This window comes from Pleurodeles waltl, chromosome 6 (genome assembly GCF_031143425.1).
Source record: "Pleurodeles waltl isolate 20211129_DDA chromosome 6, aPleWal1.hap1.20221129, whole genome shotgun sequence".
Taxonomy (NCBI): Eukaryota; Metazoa; Chordata; class Amphibia; order Caudata; family Salamandridae; genus Pleurodeles; species Pleurodeles waltl.
Genome location: NC_090445.1, coordinates 3,927,464 through 3,955,349, shown reverse-complemented (window position 1 = coordinate 3,955,349; position 27,886 = coordinate 3,927,464). Strand labels below are relative to the sequence as shown.

The window sequence follows — 27,886 nt, the reverse complement described above, 5'->3', positions numbered from 1 at the left end:
GCACGAAGGGCACTTGGTTAGGGCAGGACAGGGCAGTGGCATTGAAGGGCACTTGGTCAGGACCGGGCAGTGGCAGTGAAGGGTGCTTGGTTAGGACAGGACATGGCAGTGGCACTGAAGGGTTCTTTGTTAGGACAGGACAGGGGAGTGGCACTTTAGGGCAGGACAGGGTAGTGGCATTGAAGGGCGCTTGGTTAGGGCAGGGCAGTGGCACTGAAGGGCAGGACAGGGCAGTGGCATTGAAGGGTGCTTGGTTAGGGCAGGACAGGGCAGTGGCACTGAAGGGTGCTTGGTTAGGGCAGGACAGGGGAGTGGCACTGAAGGGTGCTTGGTTAGGGCAGGACAGGGGAGTGGCACTGAAGGGCGCTTGTTAGGGCAGCACAGGGCAGTGGCACTGAAGGTGTGTGTGTGCCAGCTGTGTGTGTGCCCCTCGCCGCTGCTCGCAGCCTCGTTGTGCCGTCTGCCTCACTGTTCCCTGCCCCAGCAGTTCCGCCATATTTTCGTGGTATATTGTGGTTTTGTTGTATTTTTATTGCCTTTTGTATTAACTTTGCTGTTGTCCCCCTGTGCCTTGCCCGCCCCGCTCCCCGCTTCCCGCCGCCGCTCACGCGGCCACGCCCCCTTTTGTTTTGTGTCCTCCCCGCTCCCGCCTCCCAGCTGCTCCTCCCTCCCACTTAGCCTTATATGACGACGCGCGGACGCGCAGCGGTCACGCGCAGCGGGCGCGCCGATTGCGCACCGAAGGCGTGCCAAAGGCAAGCCCGTCTGCGCCCGTCCGCGCCTGGACAGCGCCCAGTGCCAGGAGCCCTGGCCCCCACCGACGCAAGACGACCCGACAGACCTACAACGCCGCTGCCCTCTACGCACTCAATGCCGGCCGGAACCCCTCCTGCTGCCGAGCCGCCCCGAAACGCATTCACGGACCCTTCACCTGCAGATCCTGCAAGTTCACCTGCCTCCGAAACTGCACCGCGCCCGCCAAGCACCAGCAGCAACCTCAAGTGCATCCTGCTCAACACCCGCTCCGTCCACAGACACGCCGCGGAACTCTGGAACCTCCTCGACACAACATCACCAGACGTCGCCTTCCTCACGGAAACGTGGATGAACGCCTCCTCAACCCCCGACATCGCCATCGCCATCTCGGACGGGTACAAGATCATCAGAAGGGACCGCGTCAACCAGACCGGAGGAGGCATCGCCATCATCCACAAGAACACCATCCGCATCACGACCAACTCCAACGACACCTTCGCCACCGCCGAGCACTTCCACTTCTAGATTCACACCGACCCAAAGACGACCCTCAGAGGCACCCTCATCTACAGACCCCCGGGACCACGCACACAATTCAGCGAAGACATCACGGACTTCATCAGCCCACACGCCCTCCCCTCCACCGACTACATCCTCCTAGGGGACCTCAACTTCCACCTGGAGAACAACAAGGACCGCAACACCACTGCCCTGCTGGACAACCTCGCCAACTCGGACTCAAGCAACTGGTCAACACCCCCACCCACTACGCCGGACACACGCTTGATCCCGTCTTCTCATCCAGCAAGCACATCACCTTCAGCCACTCCTCCGGACTCCACTGGACCGACCACAGCTGCGTCCACTTCAGCTTCAGGAAAACCACAACCCACCACCACCCGCAACAGGTTCCTCACAGGAGCTGGAGCAAGATCACCGCCGACCAGCTCACCACCTCCCTCAGCCAGAACCCACCTGCCAGCACAACGGACCCCAACGAAGCAGCCCGCAACTTCACGCAGTGGCTGACGGCCTGCGCCGACGACCTCGCACCACTGAAGAACCCTCCTAGCAGACCCAGAAGCAAGAAGGCCCCCTGGTTCACCGACGAACTCAAGGACTCCAAGAAGACCTGCCGCACCCTCGAGAAAGCCTGGCTCCTCGACCAGACCACCGACAACATGACCGCCCTCAAACACGCCACCCGCAAGCACCACCAGCTCATCCGCACCACCAAGAAGAAATCACTGAAGGAGCGACTGGACAACAACGCCCACGACAGCAAGGAACTCTTCAGCATCGTCAAGGAGTTCTCCAACCCCAGCACCGGCAACAACAACATCACTCCCTCACAAGATCTCTGCGACTCTCTTGCATCGTTCTTCCACCGCAAGATCGCCGACATCCACAACAGTTTCGGCACACCATCCACGCACCCAACCGTCGAACCAATGCACCCCACCGCCACCCTCCGCACCTGTACCACGGTGACCACCAAAGACATAGCCCGCACGATGAACACCATCCACTCCGGATCTCCAACCGACCCCTGCCCCCACCACGTCTTCAACAAGGCCGACTCCACCCTCGCACCCCAACTCCGGGACGTCATCAACACCTCCTTCAACACCGCCACCTTCCCGGAGAGCTGAAAGCATGCCGTGCTCAGCGCCCTACTGAAGAAACCAACAGCGGACCCCACCGACCTCAAAAACTTCCGTACCTATCTCGCTCCTCCCTTTTCCTGCCAAAGTCATCGAGAAGATCGTCAGCAAACAGCTTGCCACCTTCCTCGAGACTAACGGATCCCTCGACCCCTCGCAGTCCGGTTTCAGAGCCAACCACAGCACCGAGACCGCCCTCATCGCAGCCACCGACGACATCCGAGCCCTGCTCGACAACGGGGAAACAGCGGCACTCATCCTCCTGGACCTCGCTGCAGCGTTCGACACTGTCTGCCACCACACCCTAGTCCAACGCCTCCGCAACCCCGGCATCCAAGAGAAGGCACTGGAGTGGATCATCTCGTTCCTCGCCGGAAGAACACAGAGAGTCCGCCTCCCCCCGTTTCGATCCGAGGCCACCGAAGTCATCTGCGGCGTCCCGCAAGGTTCATCACTCAGCCCCACCCTCTTCAACGTCTACATGAGACCTCTTGCTGCCATCGCACGCCAACACAACCTCAACATCATCTCCTACGCCGACGACACCCAACTGATCCTCTCCCTCACCAGAGACCCCGACACCGCCAGAACCAGCCTACACGAAGGGATGAAAGACGTCGCCGAGTGGATGAAGAACAGCCGCCTGAAACTGAACTCAGACAAGACGGAAGTCCTCATCCTAGGACCATCGCCCGCCGCCTGGGATGACTCCTGGTGGCCCCCAACCCTGGGCACCGCTCCCAAGCCAACAGACCACGCACGCAACCTGGGCTTCATCCTGGACTCCTCCCTCTCGATGACCAGACAAGTCAACGCTGTCTCCTCATCATGCTTTCACACCCTTCGCATGCTCCGCAAGATCTTCCGATGGATCCCGACCGAAACCAGGAAGACGGTCACCCAGGCACTCGTCACCAGCCGACTGGACTACGAAAACACCCTCTACGCCGGAACCACAGCCAAGCTACAGAAAAGACTCCAACGCATCCAGAACGCCTCCGCCCGACTCATCCTGGACATCCCCCGACGCAGCCACATCTCCTGCCACCTGAGGGACCTGCACTGGCGCCCCGTCAACAAGAGGATCACGTTCAGGCTCCTCACCCACGCACACAAGTCTCTCCACGACCTGGGCCCCAAGTACCTCAACGATCGCATGACCTTCTACACACCCACCCGCCAGCTACGGTCTACCAGCCTCGCCCTCGCCGCCGTACCACGCATCCGAAGAGCCACCGCCAGAGGCAGATCCTTCTCCTACCAGGCAGCCAAGACATGGAACGCCCTCCCCATCCACCTTCGGCTGACCCAGGACCACCTCGCCTTCAGGAGACAACTTAAGACCTGGCTATTCGAGCAATAGCGGACCCCTTCCCCCTAGCGCCTTGAGACCCTCCCGGGTGAGTAGTGCGCTATACAAATGCTATGATTGATTGATTGATTGATTGAAGGGTGCTTGGTTAGGGCAGGAGAGGGCAGTGGCATTGAAGAGTGCTTGGTTAGGGCAGGGCAGTGGCATTGAAGGGCACTTGGTTAGGACAGGACAGGGCAGTGGCATTGAAGGGCACTTGGTTAGGACAGGGCAGTGGCATTGAAGGGCATTTGGTTAGGGCAGGACAGGGTAGTGGCATTGGAGGGCACTTGGTTAGGGCACGACAGGGCAGTGGCACGGAAGGGCAGTTGGTTAGGGCAGGACAGGGCAGTGGCACGGAAGGGCACTTGGTTAGGGCAGGACAGGGCAGTGGCACGGAAGGGCACTTGGTTAGGGCAGGACAGGGCAGTGGCACTGAAGGGCACTTGGTTAGACACAGATATACATCTCATTGTTTTGGCAACACTTGTCTGAACTGTCCTGAAAACAACGTGTTTGTGTATATACCCCTCCTCTTCCCCTCCCCCCCCCCCCCCACCCTGCAGGCGCTTCCTGCCCCGAGGGTGGTGCATGAGGAGGTTGGGGCCTGAAACTGCCCCAAGACAGCGCAAGAATAGCCCCCCCCCCCCCGCCCCTCAGCCTCTCCTGAAGGGCAGCAGGAACACAGACCCACCTAGGGGGGGCACTAGAGACCAGGAGAGGGGCTGACCGGCCCCAGCCCCTCACACTGGGGCACAGACCCCCCCCTCAGGATATCCAGAGACAAGGACATGCACAGACCCGGCCCCAGCCCCCCCCTCCCAGGGTATCCAGAGACAAAGACATGTAATAACCGGGCTCCAGCCCCCCTCACTCAGGGGCACAGACCCCCGCTCAGGGTATCCAGAGACAACGAGAGGTGCAGAACCGGCCCCAGCCCCCCTCACTCAGGGGCACAGACCCCCTCTCAGGGTATCTAGGGAGAAAGACAGGTGCAGACCCGGCCCCAGCCCCCCTCACTCAGGGGCACAGACCCCCGCTCAGGGTATCCAGACACAACGAGAGGTGCAGACCCGGCCCCAGCCCCCCTCACTCAGGGGGCACAGACCCCTCTCTATGGTTATCTAGCGACAAGGACAGGCGCAGACCCGGCCCCAGCCCCCCTCACTCAAGGGGCACAGACCCCTCTAGGGTATCCAGAGACAAGGAGAGGTGCAGACCCGGCCCCATCCCCCTCACTCAGGGGCACAGACCCCCTCTCAGGGTATCCAGACACAACGAGAGGTGCAGACCCGGCCCCAGCCCCCCTCACTCAGGGGCACAGACCCCCTCTCAGGGTATCCAGAGACAAGGAGAGGTGCAGACCCGGCCCCGGCCCCCCTCACTCAGGGGGCACAGACCCCTCTCAGGGTATCCAGAGATAAGGACAGGTGCAGGCCCGGCCCAGCCCCCCTCACTCAGGGGGCACAGACCCCTCTCTATGGTTATCTAGCGACAAGGACAGGCGCAGACCCGGCCCCAGCCCCCCTCACTCAAGGGGCACAGACCCCTCTCAGGGTATCCAGAGACAAGGACAGGTGCTGGCCTGGCCCCAGCCCTCCTCACTCAAGGGGCACAGACCCCTCTCAGGGTATCCAGACACAAGGAGAGGTGCAGACCCCGCCCCAGCCCCCCTCACTCAGGGGGCACAGACCCCTCTCAGGGTATCCAGACACAACGAGAGGTGCAGACCCGGCCCCAGTCCCCCTCACTCAGGGGGCACAGACCCCTCTCTATGGTTATCTAGCGACAAGGACAGGCGTAGACCCGGCCCCAGCCCCCCTCACTCAAGGGGCACAGACCCCTCTCAGGGTATTCAGAGAAAAGGAGAGGTGCAGACCCGGCCCTAGCCCCCCTCACTCAGGGGGCACAGACCCCTCTAGGGTATCCAGAGACAATGTCAGGTGCAGACCTGGCCCCAGCCCCTCTCACTCAGGAGCACAGACCCCTCTCTCAGGGTATCCAGAGACAAGGAGACGTGCAGACCCGGCCCCAGCACCCCTCACTCAGGGTATCCAGAGACAAGGAGAGGTGCAGACCCGGCCCCAGCCCCCCTCACTCAGGGGGCACAGACCCCTCTATCAGGGTATCCAGAGACAAGGAGAGGTGCAGACCCCGCCCCAGCCCCCCTCACTCAGGGGGCACAGACCCCTCTCTATGGTTATCTAGCGACAAGGACAGGCGTAGACCCGGCCCCAGCCCCCCTCACTCAGGGGCACAGACCCCTCTCAGGGTATCCAGACACAAGGAGAGGTGCAGGCCCGGCCCAGCCCCCCTCACTCAGGGGGCACAGACCCCTCTCAGGGTATCCAGACACAACGAGAGGTGCAGACCCGGCCCCAGCCCCCCTCACTCAGGGGGCACAGACCCCTCTCTATGGTTATCTAGCGACAAGGACAGGCGTAGACCCGGCCCCGGCCCCCCTCACTCAGGGGGCACAGACCCCTCTCTATGGTTATCTAGCGACAAGGACAGGCGTAGACCCGGCCCCAGCCCCCCTCACTCAGGGGGCACAGACCCCTCTAGGGTATCCAGAGACAAGGTCAGGTGCAGACCTGGCCCCAGCCCCCCTCACTCAGGGGGCACAGACCCCTCTCTCAGGGTATCCAGAGACAAGGAGAGGTGCAGACCCGGCCCCAGCCCCCCTCACTCAAGGGGCACAGACCCCCTCTCAGGGTATCCTGACACAAGGAGAGGTGCAGACCCGGCCCCAGTCCCCCCTCACTCAGGGGGCACAGACCCCTCTCAGGGTATCCAGACACAAGGAGAGGTGCAGACCCGGCCCCAGCCCCCCTCACTCAGGGGCACAGACCCCTCTCAGGGTATCCAGAGACAAGGAGAGGTGCAGACCCAGCCCCTCTCACTCGGGCGCAGACCCCCACTCAGGGTATCCAGAGACAAGGAGAGGTGCAGACCTGGCCCCAGCCCCCCTCACTTAAGGGGCACAGACCCCCCTCTCAGAGATAAGGACAGATGCAGGCCTGGCCCCAGCCCCCCTCACTCGGGGGCCACAGACCCCCTCTCAGGGTATCCTAAATAAAGAATGAGCTCGCCCGGGTTGGAGGGGGTCACAGAGGAGGGGGGCGCAGTGTCTTCCTTCTCTGAAGGAATGTGGTACCCAAAGGGGGGTAAAGAACACCCACCCCGGGGGCAGTGACCTAGAAGGGGCAGCACAGTGAGCCCTCCCCCTCCCTAGAGTGCAGTACCCACTGGGGAGCCCTGGGCCCGGTGTGCCTGCACCTGGTGCACTGTTAGCTGTGTACACCCCGGGGGTGCATGGGGAGCAGTGAGGGGGGGGGTTGGGGGGGACGCGACGGTGTCAGAACCGATCACTCAGTTCCTTAACTGCTGCGGAGCCCCGAAGAGAGACCCCCCCAGCCCCACATGCTAGGACTCTGCACGTGATAATGGACTCTGTCTTCTGACGGGGTACCTGCTGCGCACCTCTAAACCCAGACCACATCCCCCTCCCTCCTGCCCCATCTCAATGCCCCGTCCCACCCCATCTTCCCGCCCTCAAGCCTTCATCGCCTCCCATCCTCCCCCTCATCCTCTGTCTCCCCCTCCTCACTGCCCCACCTGACCAGCACCCCTCTTTGTACGCCTTCCCCACTATCAGTCCCCCCATCTATTCTCAGCCCCCTCGGCCCCCGCCCCAGGCCCTCAGGTTCGGGTGCTTTCGTCACGCCCCCCAATCCCACCGCAGCTCTCAGGCCCGGGATTTCCCTCTCAGAGTCCCCCATCCCAGGGTCTCTCCCCAGGATCTCAGTCCCAGGGTCTCCCCTCCCAGGGTCTCCCTCTCAGGATCTCTCCCCAAGGTCTCTCCCCAGTCTCTCAATCTTAGGATCTCCCCTCCCAGGGTCTCCCTCTCAGGGTCTCACCCCCCAGGGCCTCTCCCCAGGCTCTCAGTACCAGGGTCTCACCCCAGGCACTCACCTCAGGTCCGGTGCCCTCCTGTCTCTCCTCAGTCTCCTGTCACCTGCTCTAGTCTGTCCTCCTTATATATCTGTCCGCAGCGCAAAGCATGCTGGGATCAGCATCCCCCATAGCAGCTGCCAAGGACGCCCATTGGCAGGGGTGGCATCTGTGGGGAGGGGGGAGGGCACCTGCCCACCAGGAGGAGGCTCCTTGGGGCAGGAGGCAAAGAGAGGGCGAGGAGGGGGCTGAGGCAAGAGGGGTGGTACCAGCCTGGCACCAAGAGACGGGCACAGAGGGCAGAGAGAGAGAGAGAGAGAGGGAGAGAGAGAGAGAGACACGAGGAGGGTGGAGGGAGCTGGGGCAAGATGGCTTGACCCTTGACCCAGCCTGGCACCAAGAGATAGGCACAGAGGGCAGAGAGAGAGAGGGAGAGAGACAGAGAGAGGGATAGAGGAGGGGGACAGAGGAGAAGGGAGGGCAAGGAGGGAGGGATCAGAAAGAGAGCGAGAGAGAGAGAGCGCAAGAGGGCAAGGGGGGAGCTGAGGCAAGAGGGTTGGTCCCAGCCTGGCACCAAGAGACAGACACAGAGGGCAGAGAGAGGGGGAGAGAGAGGGAGAGACATTCACGGGGGGCTGGGGCATCATCGCCCCCTACCTACCCACTCCCCCCGCCCAGGAAGGAACCAGAGGGCAGAGGGCAGAGAGAAGGGCAGAGGGGACGGCAGAGAGAAGGGCAGAGGGAAGGACATAGGGCAGAGAGAAGGGCAGAGGGGAGGGGGAGGGCAGAGGGAGGGCAGAGGGTAGAGGGGAGGACAGAAAGGAGAAGGGAGGGCAGAGGGGAGGGGGAGGGCAGAGGGAGGGTAGGGGGCAAAGGGAAGGACAGAGGTCAGAGCGGAGGACAGAGGTCAGAGAGAAGGACAGGGCAGAGGGAAGAACAGAGGGTAGAGGGAAGGGCAGAAGGCAGAGAGAAGGACAGAGGGCAGAGGGAAGGGCAGAGGGCAGAGAGAAGGACAGAGGGGGGAGGGCAGAGAAGGGCAGAGGTTAGAGGGGAGGACAGAGGGCAGAGGAGGGCAGAGAGGAGGGCAGAGGGCAGAAAGAAGTGCAGAGGGGAGAGGGGAGGACAGAGGGCAGAGGGGAGGATGCAGGTCAGAGAGAAGGACAGGGCAGAGGGAAGAACAGAGGGTCGAGGGAAGGGCAGAGGGCAGAGACAAGGACAGAGGGCAGAGAGAAGGACAGAGGGCAGAGGGAAGGGAAGAGGGCAGAGGGAAGGGAAGAGGGCAGAGGGGAGAGGTGAGGGCAGAGGGCAGAGAGAAGGGCAGAGGGGAGGGCAGAGGGGAGGGCAGAGGGAGGGCAGAGGGCAGAGAGAAGGGCAGAGGGGAGGACAGAGGGCAGAGGGAGGGCAGAGGGGAGGACGGAGGGCACAGAGAAGGGCATACGGCAGAGGGGAGGGCAGAGGGCAGAGGGGAGGGCAGAGGACAGAAGGGAGGACAGAGGACAGAGAGAAGGACAGGACAGAGGGAAGAAAAGAGGGCAGAGGGAAGAACAGAGGGCAGAGGGAAGGACAGAGGGCATAGGGGAGGACAGAGAGAATGGCAGAGGGGAGGTTAGAGAGAAGGGCAGAGGGTAGAGGGGAGGACAGAGGGCAGAGAGAAGGACAGGGCAGAGGGAAGGACAGAGGGCAGAGGGAAGGGCAGAGGGAGGGCAGAGGGCAGAGAGAAGTGCAGAGGGGAGAGGGGAGGACAGAGGGAAGAGGGAGGGCAGAGGGGAGGATGGATGTCAGAGAGAAGGACAGGGCAGAGGGAAGAACAGAGGGCAGAGGGGAGGGCAGAGGGAGGGCAGAGGGCAGAGAGAAGGGCAGAGGGGAGGACAGAGGGCAGAGGGAGGGCAGAGGGGAGGACGGAGGGCACAGAGAAGGGCAGAGGGGAGGGCAGAGGGGAGGGCAGAGGACAGAGGGGAGGACAGAGGACAGAGAGAAGGACAGGACAGAGGGAAGAACAGAGGGCAGAGGGAAGAACAGAGGGAAGGACAGAGGGCATAGGGGAGGGCAGAGAGAAGTGCAGAGGGGAGGGCAGAGAGAAGGGCAGAGGGTAGAGGGGAGGACAGAGGGCAGAGAGAAGGACAGGGCAGAGGGAAGGGCAGAGGGCAGAGAGAAGAGCAGAGGGCAGAGCGGAGGGCAGAGGGCAGCAGTGCTTAATTTGTCACAAGGTAAGTGCCAGGTCCCTTCCGTCGGGGCCTCTGCCTCCACGACCACCCGCAGTGCCCTCCAGCTCTGCCAGTGACAGAGCCCACACTGCACCCGTCACCCTGCTGCACCTGTGACAGCTCACGCCCCTCCAGGCCCCCGAACCTGTAATAGCGGCTTTGGCTACACATATGCTTTTTTAATGTATATGGACGTATTAAACACTGTTGTCCTCATTTCAATCTTAGATAGACAGCGCCACCATGTGGTGGACAGTCAATCAAGTGCAGGTGCCGAGCACCAGAACCCACCAGCTCAAATTAGGCACTGAAGAGCAGAGGGAGAGAGCTCGTCAAAAAAGACATGGCGGAGGGGGTTACTCTGTCTGTGGTAGTACTGTCCCAATATATGCTATGGGAATCGTAATACGTGTGAGAGGAGGCCTCTTTCAGCATGGTTATCCCCCGCTTTTTTGCCTGATGTTGATGTGTCCTAGAAATTGTAGTGCCCGTGGCCCCGGCTAACCAGGTTCCCTGGGCCAGAGCTCTTTCCCTAAACTGTTGTGATGCATTGGCACAATTGGATACACCCTTAGCTACCAGTATAAGTCCCTAATAAGTGAACACCTATGTACCCAGGGCATGGGGCACTAGGGGTAGGCCCCTGAGGGCAACAGCACTGATTGTGCCACCCCCTAGGGCACAGGTCTTCAATCTGGGGGCGTGAAGACATGGGCAGGGGGTCCCGCATTCCCCCAGCCTCACTTCATCCCTCATTAAAATGCCTCAGCTGCGCTTTGATTTACTGTCTCCTGTGCTGTGAAATAAAGCCACACAGACAGCTAAATAAAGACCCTTCCTGCCAGGGCGCCTGCTTCCAGAACCACTTTTGGAGTATATGGTTTGTGTTGCCCCTATCCCTATGTGTCCCCATTGCATCCTATTGTAACTATACATTGTTTGCACTGTTTTCTAAGACTATACTGCATATTTCGCTAAGCCCAAACAGCTAGTCTGTTGTACTGTGTCATTGAGGAAAATCATCTGCACAGGGATAATACATGCTCTAAATAACGTGTCCCTGCCTCGCATTTGCCAATTTTTCGTACCCCAAACACTTTTCAAGTCAACAGTTTTGAACCAGTATTCATATCCCTCGACCGACAGTTTCGATACAAACAAATTAGAATACAGTAATTTAGTATCGGTCAATAACATTTGCTTATTAGAATACGGTGTAACTTTAAAATAGTAGGACCTAGCATTACGCGGATCATGCCCAGTAAAATATGCAAATTTGTCATAATACGTTTTTGAACTCCCTTGTGGAGGAGTTGAGCAATGTTCCCATTGCACATAATTAAACATGGACTTAGGGCTACGAGCTTTATGAATAAAGTGGTGTCCATAATAGTTGTAACAAAACATGTCACCATGATTATCTCTAAACTGGTAAGCATCTTCATCGTCATAGACAGTATAATATTGCAAATCCGTTAGCATAGAATCTACTGTCTTCACATCCCAATCATCAGAAACAATGCCTGGTATAACAATATCATTCATAGATAATTTGAGGACATATGGTATTTGAATCAATTCAGTGGGACCATATATATCAAACATCGCTTTATCCCACACAATTCCATCCGGAACTGGTATAGCAGAAATGTTCACTGTGGACATGTCTCTTCGAACCATATGAGACGAAAAATGTGGTTTCAACACAGTCTCCACGTGCTCAATGTCAGATCGATCAGGAAGAAAATGACCATGTATTATCAGAAAAAACGTAACCACAAATCCCAACCATAATAATATAGTCATCACGGCCAAAAATAGCCAAAAATAGTTCCTAGGAAAAACAAAATATGTTTGTTTAAGCCATCCCAGCAGCCGTCGTGGACCGTGGACAGAAGACATCGAAGACGAGGAGCCGGACCCATCATTATCAGCGTCGTTGAAGCAGCCAGAAGCAGTTTTAGCAAAAGGTGCAACTCTGAATGAAGAAGCAGACGGAGGCTCCCGCCGTGGCACGCTATAAACCACATGTTCAGAAACATCAGTAGAACGTACAGCAATTTGATCACAAGATTCCATATTAATCGCCGTCAGTGGAACGATCGCAAGATCATCATCCACCCTCCCCAAGCTCGGAGAGGAAACAGTGTCGGTGAAAATCACCTGCAGCGGGACCTCATCCCCAGTAGTGAGAGGGATTCCGGAACTACTGGGTGTCCCTCTTGGTTTGCTGTGCAGAATCGGCCACATGTTGTAACTTGACATTATCAATGGAAACAAAGCGATTTCCTTTGGCCCCTCGCAGCGGCGGTAAAATCACAGTTCTCGTGCCGCTTACCCCTAACACAGGGACAGGTTCTCGATAAGAAGGACCAAATTCTTTTTTAACAGCGACCTTTTCACGCACCAGATCCCCAATCCTGGGTATCCAACCAGTAGGTGTTACTGGCTCATCCTTAATTCCTGAGGAGGCAGCATTGGCAGAAGAGTTATCTTCACGGAAGTGTTGTAAATCCTGCAAAACAGTGACACGATCATTTATGTCAAAGGGCGTATCTGCCGCCTCCACACCAGGACCATCTAGATCAGGAACATACATTCGTGTTCCGAACAGGCACTCATATGAAGTACGACCCCCCAGTGACCTTCTAGGCAAGTTATTAAGTCCTCTCTGTACTCCATACAGGTGGGCTAGCCAACTACGACCCGAACCTATAACTCTGGCCGTTAAGGACTGCTTTAAATCACGATTTAAACGCTCCACGACAGAATTTCCCTCGGGATGAAATGGAGACGAGAATTGGAGTTGGACCCCCAACGAAGCCATGGTGTCCCTGAATGCCTTAGAGGCAAAAGCAGGGCCCTGGTCCGAATGAAAAGCTGCAACTGCAAATATATCGACAAAGATGCGCAAATCTTTAATAACAGTGTGAGCGTCAGCCGAGCGTTGTGGCCATACCCATACAAATCTGGAGCACGAATCTACAGCAACCAATATATATTTGTATGCACTATCTGGTGTCAGCGGACCACAATGATCCAAGTACACACACTGTAATGGTTTGTTTGAAATCAGAAGGGGCGTCTGCTGCGGGTGTCTAGCCGACGATGTCTTAATTTGTTGACAAATGTCACAACAAAGGACATACTGTTTCGTCTCTTTATAGAGACCAGGCCACCAGTAACGAGCCTGTAAAAGTGAAATTGTGGCAGCCACCCCAGCATGTGCAGAAGCCACCCCCTCATGTGCTGCAGAAATTAATCGAGGTCTCTCAATTTTATTGGGAATTTCACTTACACCAATGCCTGGAATTGTAACAATAGCATTTAGCGCACCATTCAAGCAGTAACTATATTTTGAAGGAAATCCTTTAGGAAAGGGCGTGCCATCAGCAGTAGCTTGTATGGCAGCTGAAATTTCTGTGTCTGGTTTTGAACTCGAACGAGTCACTGCGGCCACAGTGGCGACAGCCACTGCCGACTTCGCGGCTTCATCAGCCAAAGTATTCCCAGCAACGTGTATTCCAACGCGCTGGTGTCCAAGTGTATGCACAACATGGACTCTAGGAAGCGTATCCTTCAGATCCGCAACCTTACCCCACAACATTTTATGCTTAATGGTGTTGCCTTTAGAATCTCTGAACCCATTCATCTTCCAATAGTGTAAATATTCGTTGAAAGACTGCACACAGTAGTAGGAGTCACAGACCAGCAAGGTTAAAAGCACCGGATCCGCGTGCTCCAACGCTAACAATAGAGCTTTGAGCTCAGCCAGCTGTGCCGTGCAATCTCCCAATGTTTTAGTATAAGTATGTCGGGGGCAGAACACTTCCCCCTCCATAGTGCCGCTCACCACCGCACATGCAGCAGAATATTGTTGTTTAGTCCCAACCGCCGGTTGCGCAGAGCCATCAGTATACATGACCACTTCATATTGGTCAATAGGCAATGTACCAGCAGGAACAGGGTATTCTATTTCGTATTGAAGAAATTCTTGAGTCCGCAGTTTAGGGTCAAATACATAATCTACATCAGTGGCTGTCAAAGACGTAGCCCACTGTATCCATCGCGGGTGTAAAGCTTTCGAATTAGGAACACTCGCTTTGGTAACAGCCTCTAAGGCCGGAACCGGGGAAAAGACAACAATGCGTTGACCCTGGGCCAGCGGTCTTTCTTTAATAACAGCCATCTGTACTGCAGTGAGAATTTTCTCAATTTGTGCAAAACGTTGCTCTGCAGCCGAATACAAGTGAGATTTGTATGCAATCGGGACAGTCTCCCCTTCATTAAAGGTGACATAAGTAAACCCAAAGCCCCAGGTATTACCCTGATCACGAAATGTGTTTTATTGTCCCGAGTGTGTAAGTGTTTAACTGCTAAAGGATCACTCTGTAATTCTCGCAGTATGTGTGTATGTTCAATCGTCCAAAGTTTACTCGAAAAATTCGGGCGAATCAACTCGTATAATGGTTTTATACGCGTCGCATATTCATGAATGTAAGTTCTGCCAAAATTCAGAAACCCCAACAACGACTGGAGCTTCCGAACCGTATTAGGAGGCTGCAATAAAGCACATTTCTCCAAAAAATGTGGCGCTAAGCTCTTGCCCTCACTCGACAACTCATATCCCAGGAAAATGACGCTGAGGAAAGCAATCTTTGATTTCTTAAAATTGAACTTATAGCCAATATCTGCAAAACCCACAACAATGCGCGATACACGCCTTAGATGTTGCAGAATCTCATCATCTGTCAGATATATGTCATCAACATATGATAATGCTTCAGGGTCGAACTCATGCAGCATTTCAGTTACACGAGCCGAAAACAGTCCTGGGCTATTCTTATACCCCTGAGGCAAACGACAAAAAATTTTCTGAGAGCCAAACGCACTGAAACAGGTATAGTCCCGACTCTCGGGTGCTATATTCTGGCAGAAAAATCCATTCGAGATATCCAATGTTGTTTTGTATTTTTTACGCACTATATTATTCATAAGCGCTGCGCTATGTGAATTCTGTATTGCATATGTGCGTGTATGACTATTCAAATGTCGGTAATCCACCACTATCCTATAGGAATGGTCCGGTTTAGCAACCGGAAACAAGGGATTATTCATCGGCGAGACACAGGGCTCAATAACACCCTGATACTCCAATTCAGAAAGAATTTTCCTAACCGATGCCCTAGCTTCAAATTTGATAGGATACTGCGGTTGTGGCTGAGGTTCGCCTTTTATCGGTATTACATGATAAGGTGATTGTCTGTCCCACCCCACGTTATTTCTATACAAGGCGGGAGCCTGTGCTAGAGCCCATGATTTACTATAGGACTCCACGAGTTCTCTCGGAACAAGTGGTGAGAAGGAAGGTGTAATAACCTCCTCCCCAACTGGACAGTCGCAAACAAAGTCAGGTGGCCAATCTTGTTCGGCCAACAGAACATCATATGATTTTACCACATGGTCCCAAAAAATGGCGTTTATAACACGGTCAATGTCCCCTTCCAATCGCAGAGTTACTTCATATACTCTATCAGGATCAGAGACTCGCATATCCGCCGTCTCTACTTGTATGAAGTCATCAGTTGCTTTCACCTCCAGATGCTCTAGAAGACTCCGGCGAACTATTGTGACCTCTGCCGCGCTGTCTAACAGTGCTAACGCCCATGTCTTGTTCATCAAGAGAACTCTCTTCTTGAGCGGCATGTCTAACTGAGACAGCTGGCACTTTCTTCTTTTTGAATTGCTGTTTCTGTTGCAGCGGTTTCTCTTCCTGTTTAATAGAAACCTCTGCTGAGCGTTGTGAATCCTGTCTCGGTTTCACGTACTCCGTCCTCCGCTCTGACCGCCCACCTCTCTCACTTCTCTTTTCCGAGGAGTCCGTGAAAGGAACGAGATTGGCGTGTATCAGTATATTGATATCTATCAGGCGTCTTCAAAGTATCCCTATTCCTGAGATTATACTTATTCTGTGGGGTCTCCGGTTGCGGAGACTGCCCATCATCCTTCTTAGGTGTTTGCTGTTGCTTTTCCCAGCGCTTTTTCGAACCCTCAGGTTGTTGCTGTTTAGCATTATCTTTATTATTTTTACCCTGTAACTGAGGTTTTTGTGGTCTAGCCCCTAGGCTATCAAGACCAATACTTGAATATGTTTCCGCTATTATTCTCGGAAGCTCCTGCTCCTGTTGAAGCAGCGGAACATCCCGAAGACGCATACGCACTGCTAGTGCTACTGCCTCTCCTTTGAGATTACTCAAAATAATAGAAGAAACTGTGGCAAAATTGCCCAGCAACTGCATGCCCAAATCCAAGGCAGGGGCAGCCCCATATTCTTCCTGTATCTGCTTAAGTACGTCCGGTAAATTAGCCAATGTCGGTGTACAGTGTGCCGTAGTGTAGAGCGCGGCAAACACCGTGCCCCAGGTATTACAAAGGTCCACCGGAGGAACCATCCCGTACGGCAAACACATCGTCAAAATTCTATGTTTATCCTGAGGTCCGGTATGGGGAAATACTGCTTCCAGCGTATTAATTTTTTGCGCCAGCCAAAACGGAGTCTCCTCTCGTTTAGCCGGTGCTTTACCCATAACTGAGTGCACAGTGGCCGGATTAAGACCCGGAACCACCGGCTGTGGGTGCGCTGGAGCAGCACGCGCTGCATTCGTATTTAATGTCTGCATCACAAACTGAACTAATCGTCTATATGTATCCGTTAATTCTGTATATAAACGACGAACTTCAACCACTGCCAATTGAGCAACCGCAGGATGTGGTGTATATGTAGCCAATAAAGGCCAGGTAGGACCATCATTACTCAGTGGACCTAACCTTATGGTGTTCTTGATAAGATAGAGGTATTTCTAAATAAGCGTACGCCCTGTATTGTCCAGGGGCATTCGCAACTGTGTATTCGTGAAAAGTATTTGTCCCCCCATCCACTGCTGGAAATACGACCCAAGAATAAAAAAGTTCCGTTCTATAGGCTGCATGGGCGTCCACCACAAAAGTGACTGGACCCCCCTGGACTGTCAGTCCATGTGTCAATAGATGTCCCGTGAGCGGATGTCGCATATTAACTGCGATGTTCACTACATTAGGATTCGCCATTTCATTAAAAAAAACGGCTGCAGGCCAGAGAAGGCACACCAGTATTGGGGTTTTTTCCTTTCAAAGTTCAAGCTTGAACAACCAAACACTAAGCAATAGGAAGCACCTAACCAGTGGTGGCGGAAACCCTCAGCCCCACGGACATCTCCGCATACGGAACCGAGGAGTCAAAATATATACGAGACCGAGAGAGTCAGTCGGACCCAAACATTAGAGCCAGACCAAACGTTGGCGGCGCCATGTCGCGTGGGCTCTCATTATCCTAAATGAGACTACTGGATTTCTAGGCAGCAGGATCGATAACGGTGTGGGGGACTGAGTCTGACCCACGTGTAAGGAACTCTGGCCCTCATTCCAACATTGACGGGCGGCGGAGGCCGCCCGTCAATGTTGCGCGTCAGGAATACCGCTCCGCGGTCCAGAGACCGCGGAGGGTATTCCAAGTTTTCCCCTGGGCTGGCGGGCGGCCGTCGAAAGGCCGCCCGCCAGCCCAGGGGAAAACGACCTTCCCACCATGAAGCCGGCTCGTAATCGAGCCGGCGGAGTGGGAAGGTGCGACGGGTGCTGTTGCACCCGTCGCGTATTTCACTGTCTGCAAGGCAGACAGTGAAATACATTTTGGGGCCCTCTTACGGGGGCCCCTGCAGTGCCCATGCCGTTGGCAGTGCCCAGGGGCCCCGCGACTCCCCCTCCCGCCATCCGGTTCCCGGCGGGAGAACCGCCAGGAGCTGGATGGCGGGAGGGGGAGTCGGAATCCCCAAGCCGGCGCAGCAAGCTGCGCCAGCTTGGAGGATTCCTTGGGGGCAGCGGGAAACCGGCGGGAGACCGCCGGTTTCCCTTCTCTGACCGCGGCTAAGCCGCCGCGGTCAGAATGCCCCGCGGGGCACCGCCGGCCTGTCGGCAGTGCCACCGCGTCCCGCGGCCCTGGCGGAAGTAATCCGCCAGGGTCGTAATGACCACCTCTGTCACCCTAAATCCGGTTGTTGCTCCGGCTAACTAGCAGTGCCTCATTTCTCCCACGGGGAAGAAATGATTGGGCAGCCGAGCGCATGACATCTTTGGAACTTCTCAGGGAAGTCGTGGTCACTCAGATCCAAACCAACTCTCTCATTCACTATATGGTCTCATATACAAATGACAAAGACAGTATAAGTTTTATATAATGTTTTAATAAAACAACTGTATTTTAGATATTAAGGCGTGAGCCGCAATAACCAGAACAATACAACATAGTAGGATTGATATAGTAACCAGGAGAGTAAAACATAGAAATAAAGCTATCATAATTCCTAACCGTTTCTACTCTCCCTCTGCTTGTTCTATTTAGAGCACAGCATGTTAAGCTTTCAGCTTGCCTTTCTGTATCACTAGGGAGACGGACACACTCATACCTGAGCAAAGGCCTGTGATCTGGTTCAGCATCTGCAACGAGGCAGTCAGCGTCTAGTTGTGGTTCCCTGGTCGGAATCTCCCTCTCTCGTGTACTGGGACAAGGAAGTAATTTTATAACTAACATGTCAGCGTGATCACAAAATGTCCCTACGCAGGAATGCCCAGTCTAAACTCTTACCACGTCTATCGGCAATGTACCAGACTGTATCCTTGACTGAAGCACAGAGTAAATATGTTATGGAGAACTCCAGTGCTGAAGTAGGCAAAACAGTGTGATAGGAATAAAAAACAACACCGTAGAACTGGCTATTTGAAAAATAACAGTACGAAGCCTAATAAAAAGCATGTAGAGCAAAGTGCACAGAAGCTCTAAGCTATTAGCAAATGAATAAAACATATTCAGGGCAAAATGCACAAAGGCCTAAAGCCTGAAGCTAAAGCGCAATGAATACGTAAAACCAACCACACTACAGTAGGATTTGCCAAAATTGGCTACAAATTTAACTCTAAAAAACAAAAATAGCCTTTCTCAGTGTCCTGTTTCTGGGATACGAGTTGTCAGATGAAGGCAAGAGCCTGGTGTCCAATTTTTTAGTAAAATGCGCACAACTACAACCACCAAATACAAGAAAAAAGTTCTAATCAGTTTTGGGCTTCCTGAATTTTGGCAGAACTTATATTACAGACTATGCACAATGCATTAAACCATTATATGATAACATATGTCCTGACTTTACCAGCAAACACTGGACAGTCGAACACACATGCATTCTCAAAGCACTACAAAGAGATATGCTTGAAGCTAAACATCTACATACAAGGGACAACAAAAAACACTTGGTCATCAGAGTAATTGCTGGTGCCATTGGCTTCACCTATGTGATTTTCAATGACGGTGAGACCGTTCCAGTTGCAAATAAATCACACCTAAATTCTACAGCAGAACACTTTGCTCCCACTGAAAAAAAATTCACTGCTGTTCAGTTGGTGTCCTTAAAGAGAGATCTCTGGCCCATGGGAAATGCACTATTGTCGTATCCCCGATCCCAGTCCTTGAGGCAGTCACCAAAGCAAGCGTCCCGAATGCTAAAGCATTACATCCACATTGGATTCAATGGGCAACATCTCTGGCGGCCACTAATGTTGATTATGTGTTTCATTCCAAATTACAGACCCAAGAATTCCAACAATACGAACTTGAATATCCAGTTCCAGCAAATGTACTACCTATTGACAATACAAAACATTTTGTACACCAATGGTTCAGCACAATCTGCTATGGGCACCAAACACCAATGCTGCTTGCACAGTCGTGAGTGGGTACATGAAGGATGGCAAGTTCCATCCAGATAAAACTTACACACAAACTCTAGGGGACTGTACAGCACAACTTGCAGAGCTTAGGGCTCTGGTAATGGCACTAGAACATACGGATCCGGAGCAGATGACTCAGATTGGCTGTGATTTGTACCACTGTGTCCAGTCCTTCAATGAATACCTGCATAACTGGCGACAAAATGCATTCAGAGATTCAAAAGGTAACACCATAAAACACAGACTCCTGTGGGGGAAGTGTAAGAGGCTGGACTGGCTTGTAGTGAGTACCAAGGGGTACTTGCACCTTGCACCAGGCCCAGTTATCCCTTATTAGTGTATAGGGTGTCTAGCAGCTTAGGCTGGTAGATAATGGTAGCTTAGCAGAGCAGCTTAGGCTGAACTAGGAGACGTGTGAAGCTACTACAGTACCACCTAGTGTCATATGCACAATATCATAAGAAAACACAATACACAGTTATACTCAAAATAAAGGTACTTTATTTTTATGACAATATGCCAAAGTATCTTAGAGTGTACCCTCAGTGAGAGGATAGGAAATATACACAAGATATATATACACAATAGCAAAAATATGCAGTATAGTCTTAGAAAACAGTGCAAACAATGTATAGTTACAATAGGATGCAATGGGGAAACATAGGGATAGGGGCAACACAAACCATATACTCCAGAAGTGGAATGCGAACCACGAATGTACCCCAAACCTATGTGACCTTGTAGAGGGTCGCTGGGACTATGAGAAAATAGTGAGAGTTAGAAAAATAACCCTCCCCAAGACCCTGAAAAGTGAGTGCAAAGTGCACCAAAGTTCCCCTAAGGACAAAAGAGTCGTGTTAGAGGAATAATGCAGGAAAGACACAAACCAGCAATGCAACAACTGTGGATTTCCAATCTAGGGTACCTGTGGAACAAGGGGACCAAGTCCAAAAGTCACAAGCAAGTCGGAGATGGGCAGATGCCCAGGAAATGCCAGCTGCGGGTGCAAAGAAGCTTCGACTGGACAGAAGAAGCTGAGGTTTCTGCAGGAACGAAAAGGGCTAGAGACTTCCCCTTTGGTGGACGGATCCCTCTCGCCTTGGAGAGTCGTGCAGAAGTATTTTCCCGCCGGAAGGACGCCAACAAGCCTTGCTACACGCAAATCGTGCGTTTGGCGTTTTTGGACGCTGCTGGGGCCCAGGAGGGACCAGGAGGTCGCAAATTGGACCTGCGGAGAGAAGGGACGTCGAGCAAGACAAAAAGCCTTCACTGAAGCAGGTAGCACCCGGAGAAGTGCCAGAAACAGGCACTACGAGGATGCATGAAACGGTGCTCGCCGAAGTTGCACAAAGGAGTCCCACATCGCCGGAGACCAACTTAGAAAGTCGTGCAATGCAGGTTAGAGTGCCGTGGACCCAGGCTTGGTTGTGCATGAAGGATTTCCGCCAGAAGTGCACAGGGGCCGGAGTAGCTTGCAAAGTCGCGGTTCCCAGCAATGCAGCCCAGCGAGGTGAGGCAAGGACTTACCTCCACCAAACTTGGGCTGAAGAGTCACTGGACTGTGGGGGTCACTTGGACAGCGTCGCTGGATTCGAGGGACCTCGCTCGTCGTGCTGAGAGGAGACCCAAGGGACCGGTAATGCAGCTTTTTGGTGCCTGCGGTTGCAGGGGGAAGATTCCGTCGACCCACGGGAGATTTCTTCGGAGCTTCTGGTGCAGAGAGGAGGCAGGCTACCCCCACAGCATGCACAAGCAGGAAAACAGTCGAGAAGGCGGCAGGATCAGCGTTACAGAGTTGCAGTAGTCGTCTTTGCTACTATGTTGCAGGTTTGCAGGCTTCCAGCGCGGTCAGCGGTCGATTCCTTATCAGAAGGTGAAGAGAGAGATGCAGAGGAACTCGGCTGAGCTCATGCATTCGTTATCTAAAGTTTCCCCAGAGACAGAGACCCTAAATAGCCAGAAAAGAGGGTTTGGCTACCTAGGAGAGAGGAAAGGCTACTAACACCTGAAGGAGCCTATCAGCAGGAGTCTCTGATGTCACCTGGTGGCACTGGCCACTCAGAGCAGTCCAGTGTGCCAGCAGCACCTCTGTTTCCAAGATGGCAGAGGTCTGGAGCACACTGGAGGAGCTCTGGACACCTCCCAGGGGAGGTGCAGGTCAGGGGAGTGGTCACTCCCCTTTCCTTTGTCCAGTTTCGCGCCAGAGCAGGGGCTAAGGGGTCCCTGAACCGGTGTAGACTGGCTTATGCAGAATTGGGCACATCTGTGCCCAACAAAGCATTTCCAGAGGCTGGGGGAGGCTACTCCTCCCCTGCCTTCACACCATTTTCCAAAGGGAGAGGGTGTCACACCCTCTCTCAGAGGAAGTTCTTTGTTCTGCCATCCTGGGCCAGGCCTGGCTGGACCCCAGGAGGGCAGTTGCCTGTCTGAGGGGTTGGCAGCAGCAGCAGCTGCAGAGAAACCCCAGGAAGGGCAGTCTGGCAGTACCAGGGTCTGTGCTACAGACCACTGGGATCATGGGATTGTACCAACAATGCCAGGATGGCATAGAGGGGGCAATTCCATGATCATAGACATGTTACATGGCCATATTCGGAGTTACCATGGTGAAGCCACATATAGGTAGTGACCTATATGTAGTGCACGCGTGTAATGGTGTCCCCGCACTCACAAAGTTCAGTGAATTGGCTCTGAACAATGTGGGGGCACCTTGGCTAGTGCCAGGGTGCCCTCACACTAAGTAACTTTGCACCTAACCTTTACCAGGTAAAGGTTAGACATATAGGTGACTGATAAGTTACTTAAGTGCAGTGTAAAATGGCTGTGAAATAACGTGGACGTTATTTCACTCAGGCTGCAGTGGCAGGCCTGTGTAAGATTTGTCAGAGCTCCCTATGGGTGGCAAAAGAAATGCTGCAGCCCATAGGGATCTCCTGGAACCCCAATACCCTGGGTACCTCAGTACCATATACTAGGAAATTATAAGGGTGTTCCAGTAAGCCAATGTAAATTGGTAAAAATGGTCACTAGCCTGTCAGTGACAATTTGGAAAGAAATGAGAGAGCATAACCACTGAGGTTCTGATTAGCAGAGCCTCAGTGAGACAGTTAGTCACTACACAGGTAACACATTCAGGCACACTTATGAGCACTGGGGCCCTGGGTTACCAGGGTCCCAGTGACACATACAACTAAAACAACATATATACAGTGAAAAATGGGGGTAACATGCCAGGCAAGATGGTACTTTCCTACAGGAAGGTAGCGGATCTGAAGGAAAAACTACCAAATGTCCGTGTTGTACATACACTAGGACACTAACGTGTTGGAATACACGTTGAAGGCAACACTTTGGCTGATGAAGCAGCAAAGTCGGCAGTAGCAATGGCTTCGGTCGTGGCAGTAACACGCTCTAGAACGAGAGTGGAGGATGAAACATTAGCAGCTATAGAAGCGACGGCTGAAGCCTATCCCACTAAATATTCCTACCGAATAGGAGGGGTGTTTGAGGCAGAAGTAAGAATTCCAGGTGTGGGGGTCCGAGTGATTCCAAAAAAGAAGTAAGACCATAGTTAGTGAAAGCAGCGCATGAGGGAGTTGCATCTGCCCATGCTGGTGTGGCGGCTACAATTTCAATATTGCAATCACGCTATTGGTGGCCAGGTCTTTACAAACAGGCCAAACAGTATGTCCTTTGCTGTGACATCTGCCAACAAATAAAAGACTCCAGCGTTAAGCTACCACCACAGACACCCCTCTTAATTTCTAATAAACCTTTACAATGTGTGTACTTGGACAATTGCGGTCCCCTAACACCGGATAGTGCATACAAATACATCCTAGTTGCTGTAGACTCATGCTCCAGATTTCTATGGGTCTGACCACAACACTTGGCTGATGCTCGAACTGTTATTAAAGATTTGCAAGTCTTTGTCGGTACATATGCTGTTGCGGCTTTCCATTCAGACCGGGGCCCTGCTTTTGCCTTAAGGGCTTACAGGAATACGATGGTTTTGTTAGGGGTCCAAAAACATTACTCTTCTCCATTTCATCTCGAGGGAAATAGTGTTGTGAGCGACAAAACCGCAATCTAAAGCAATCCTTAACAGCAAGAGTATTAGGCACGGGTCGTAGTTGGCTTACACACCTGTATGGAGTTCAGAGAGCACTTAATAATTTGCCTACAAGGTCCCTGGGGGGGCATACTTCATACAAGTGCCGGTTTGGAACTCAAATGTATGTTCCAGATCTTGATGGTCCTAGCATGGAGGCAGCAGATACGCCTTTTGACATAAATGAACATGTCACTGTCTTGCAGGAGTAACAACAATTCTATGATGACAATGCATCTGCCGGTGTGCCTCCTCTGGAATTATGGATGTACCAGTAACATCTACCGGCTTGATTCCCAAGCTGGGGGATCTAGTACGTGACAACAGTGCTGGGAAAAAGAAGTTTGGTCCTTCTTATCATGCACTGCTCCGAGTCCTTGGAATATACGGTACCAGAACTGTTATACTACCAACCGCCTACTGCCACGCCACGGCCGTCAAAAGACTGTTGCCGCGGCTGCTATCCGTCTGCCATAATAAGACCCCAGCCGGATTTCTGCCACAAGAAGGGCGGAAATCCGGCTGTGCCCATACTGGCGGACAGTGGTTAAGTGGCGCTGCTACTACCAGCAGCGGCACATCAGTATACTGCCACCAGCCGTAATATGACAAATACTACTGGCGGGCACTGCTGCCAGTAGCAGTGCCCTGTCCCCTGACGGAAGACCCCCTGGATACAGGTAAGTCAGGTTTCCAGCAGGGGAGGGGGTGGGTGTGTGTGGGGGGGGGTGCATGTACGTGTGAGTGTGTGTGTGAGAACGCGAGTGTGTGTTTAGTGTTGTTTGCGTGCATGTATGAATGTGTGTGAGTGCGTGTATGAATGTGTGTGAGTGCGTGTATGAATGGAAATGTGAATGCATGTCTGCATGTAAGTGTGGATGTGTGTGCAGATCTGTGCGTGAATATGTATGTGTGTATGTCTGTGTGGATGAGTGTGTGCATGTGTGTGTATGGGGGAGGTAGGAATGGAGGGGGAGCGTGGATGAAGGGGTCTGGGGGGTGTCTGGAGAGTGTGGTGGGAGGGGGCCTCCTATCAGTGACAGGGAAGGAATTCCCTGTCTCTGACAGGGCCTACCGCCATGGTTTTCCTGGGATTACGAACGTCACAAAAAACATTACGGTAGGCAGGGTCATGATACTGTCGGCGGCATAATAGCGGCTGCCGGGTTGGAGATTGTTATCTCCAGCCCAGCGGCTGCTACCACCATGGCAGTCAGAGTGGTACACTGGCTGATTGGCTTCAGCCAACCCGCCAATGTCATAATGTGGTGGTAAGTACCGCCAGCCTGTTGGCAGTACTACCGCCACATTATCTCGAACCGCCGGGGTCATAATGACCCCCTTTGTCTCCATTGACAATGTCATGCTACACCATGTGGCCGATCCTGCACAGCAGACCTAGAGGACTCCTGAGCAGTGTTTGAATCCCTCCCACTACAGGTTTTCAACAGCAACGCTGATACCTCGCCGAGCTTGGGGAGGGTGGAACATGAGCTTTTATTTGTTCCACTGGCAACACTACTTCATTGAGTCCTGCTGATATAGAACATCCTCCAACAACTTCAACACAAATGGATGTTGTAACATACTACACATTATCGGGGGAATCTTCAGCAGTTTCTCCTCCTCCAAATACACCTCCAGCATTTGTTTGTACAGATGATGGTTACTTTGTCGATGTTGATGACTTTTCTTCGGACCCATCCTCCTCAACTGTGGCTGAATTATCAAGAGCATGTAAGCTAATAAATTGGCTAAAAATTAACTAACTCATTTGTCCTTGGAACTATTTATGGTTATCGGTGACTGTTGTAGCCTTCCTCCTTTGGATTGGGTTTGCCATTGTTTTCTTTCTTCTGATACATGGTCATTACCTTCCTGAACGCTCTATAGTTGAACTGGTGAATGAGGTCTTAAAACCACATTTTTCTTCACAGAAAATACGCAGAGACCTGTCCCTGGTGAACATTACAGCAGTGCCAATTCCCGATGGGATTCTATGGGATAAAGTCTTATTCGACAGATATAGTCCTACACAGATCATTCAAATTCCTTATGTGTTCAAACTTTCATTGACTGATGTAATTACACCCAGAGTGATTTCTGATGATTGGGATGTCAAAACAGTTGATACTATGATGTCTGATGTACAGTATTAAACAGTTTTTGAAAATGATGATGTGTACCAATTTAAAGGAAATTATGGAGGTATGTTCTGTAATCATTATGGACATCATTTTATTCACAGAGCTAGTACCCCTAAAACTAGTTTTAAATATGCACAATGGGAACACTGCCGGATTCCGCCAATAGGCAGCTCAAAAACGTATACTGAAAAGTTTACATATTTTTCTGGACCCAATGTCAAGAATGCTTAGTCATATTATTTCAAATTGCCAGTGATGGAACATTTGCATGTATTATTGACTGATACTAAATTGATATATTCTGATTCCTTTGTTTCCCTATTGGCCATAAAAGATATGAACATTGGGTTAATTCAATTGATTTGAAAAGTGTGTGGTGAACAAGAAATTGGCAAATTAGATGTTTAGAATCTTTATTTATAGCTTGCATGATTCCTGTTCAGATGATATTCTTAAATGAAACAGTGCAACAAACGAGCTGTTTAGCCTTAGCAAACATTAAAGAACTAAATGCGCCCAGTATTCCAGTCCCTGCAAAATTTAACAAATGGCAAAAGTATATAAATGCATCTGAAGACCAGCTTAATGAATGGCTACAAAATGGAACATATAACACGTCATTGTCACATCCTGGCGGGTGGTTATTGTGGCCTGTAGACACCAATGGGTGCCATACCTGTTTTGTAAACTCCTCTGGGGTTTTAGAACTAATAGACCGGACCCTTGCTATATATCCTTACAGCACTCGGGTACTGTGACAACATATAGGCGGTCATTCTGACCGCGGCGGGCGGCGGTCACCGCCCGCCATGCGGTCACCGCCGAATGACCGCACCGCGGTCAAAAGACCGTGGCGGCCATTCCAACTTTCCCGCTGGGCCGGCGGGCGCCCTCCAAAAGAGTGCCCGCCGGCCCAGCGGGAAAGCCCCTGCAAACATGAAGCCGGCTCAGAATGGAGCCGACGGAGTTGCAGGGGTGCGACGGGTGCAGTGGCACCTGTCGCGATTTTCACTGTCTGCTAAGCAGACAGTGAAAATCTTTGTGGGGCCCTGTTAGGGGGCCCCTGCACTGCCCATGCCAGTGGCATGGGCAGTGCAGGGGCCCCCAGGGGCCCCACGACACCCGTTCCCGCCATCCTGGTTCTGGTGGTGAAAACCGCCAGAAACAGGCTGGCCGGAAGGGGGTCGGAATCCCCATGGCGGCGCTGCAAGCAGCGCCGCCATGGAGGATTCCCTGGGCCAGGGGTAAACCGGCAGGAAACCGCCGGTTCCCCTTTTCTGACCGCGGCTTTACCGCCGCGGTCAGAATAGCCCAGGAAGCACCGCCAGCCTGTTGGCGGTGCTTCCGCTGCCCTCCGCCCTGGCGGTTTCAAACCGCCAGGGTTGGAATGAGGGCCATAGTGTAGGTAGACTCTGCCAGCAATGGATGAAGGTCTCCTCACTAGATGCTGTTAAAGAACATCTTGGTCTCCTGGTCTCCTGTCCAATAACAGATTAACAGGATTTCCTGTTTGGCCCCAGAAGACAATGCAGAAAACGCTTCATATAGGAAACATATAATGAAATTTGGAAACTTTCCACCCAAGTAGCAGATGCCCGGTTAAGGCAAATGGATCAGGAAAATTTACAGAAAGCATTAGCCGACATTGATAATGCAATTAACACCTTGTCCGATTGCATTTACACCCTAAATAATATTGTGTCCTCTGCAATAGATATAGTACAGAGTGATGTATCGTTTCTGCAACATGGACAAAGTCAGCTACGTTCCCTCATGCAGTTAGGTTGGACATCACAGATACTAAAGGCAGGTCGCGTCCCCTGGCAACATGGGAGATTTTTCAACATTTAATTTAACGCGACAGCAACAAATGATGGCTAAGAAGG

At 52.9% G+C, this 27,886-nt stretch overlaps 1 protein-coding gene across 1 annotated transcript in view; it reads right to left on the bottom strand.

The window, feature by feature from the left end:
• The window catches only part of AK1 (adenylate kinase 1), a 77,801-nt gene extending 69,911 nt beyond the window's left edge, over positions 1–7,890 (bottom strand). The window contains exon 1 of the mRNA XM_069236952.1: positions 7,747–7,890. The gene's annotated coding sequence lies outside the window, so the exon portion shown is untranslated. The remainder of the gene's footprint in view (positions 1–7,746) is intronic.
• Positions 7,891–27,886: the final 19,996 nt, after the last annotated feature.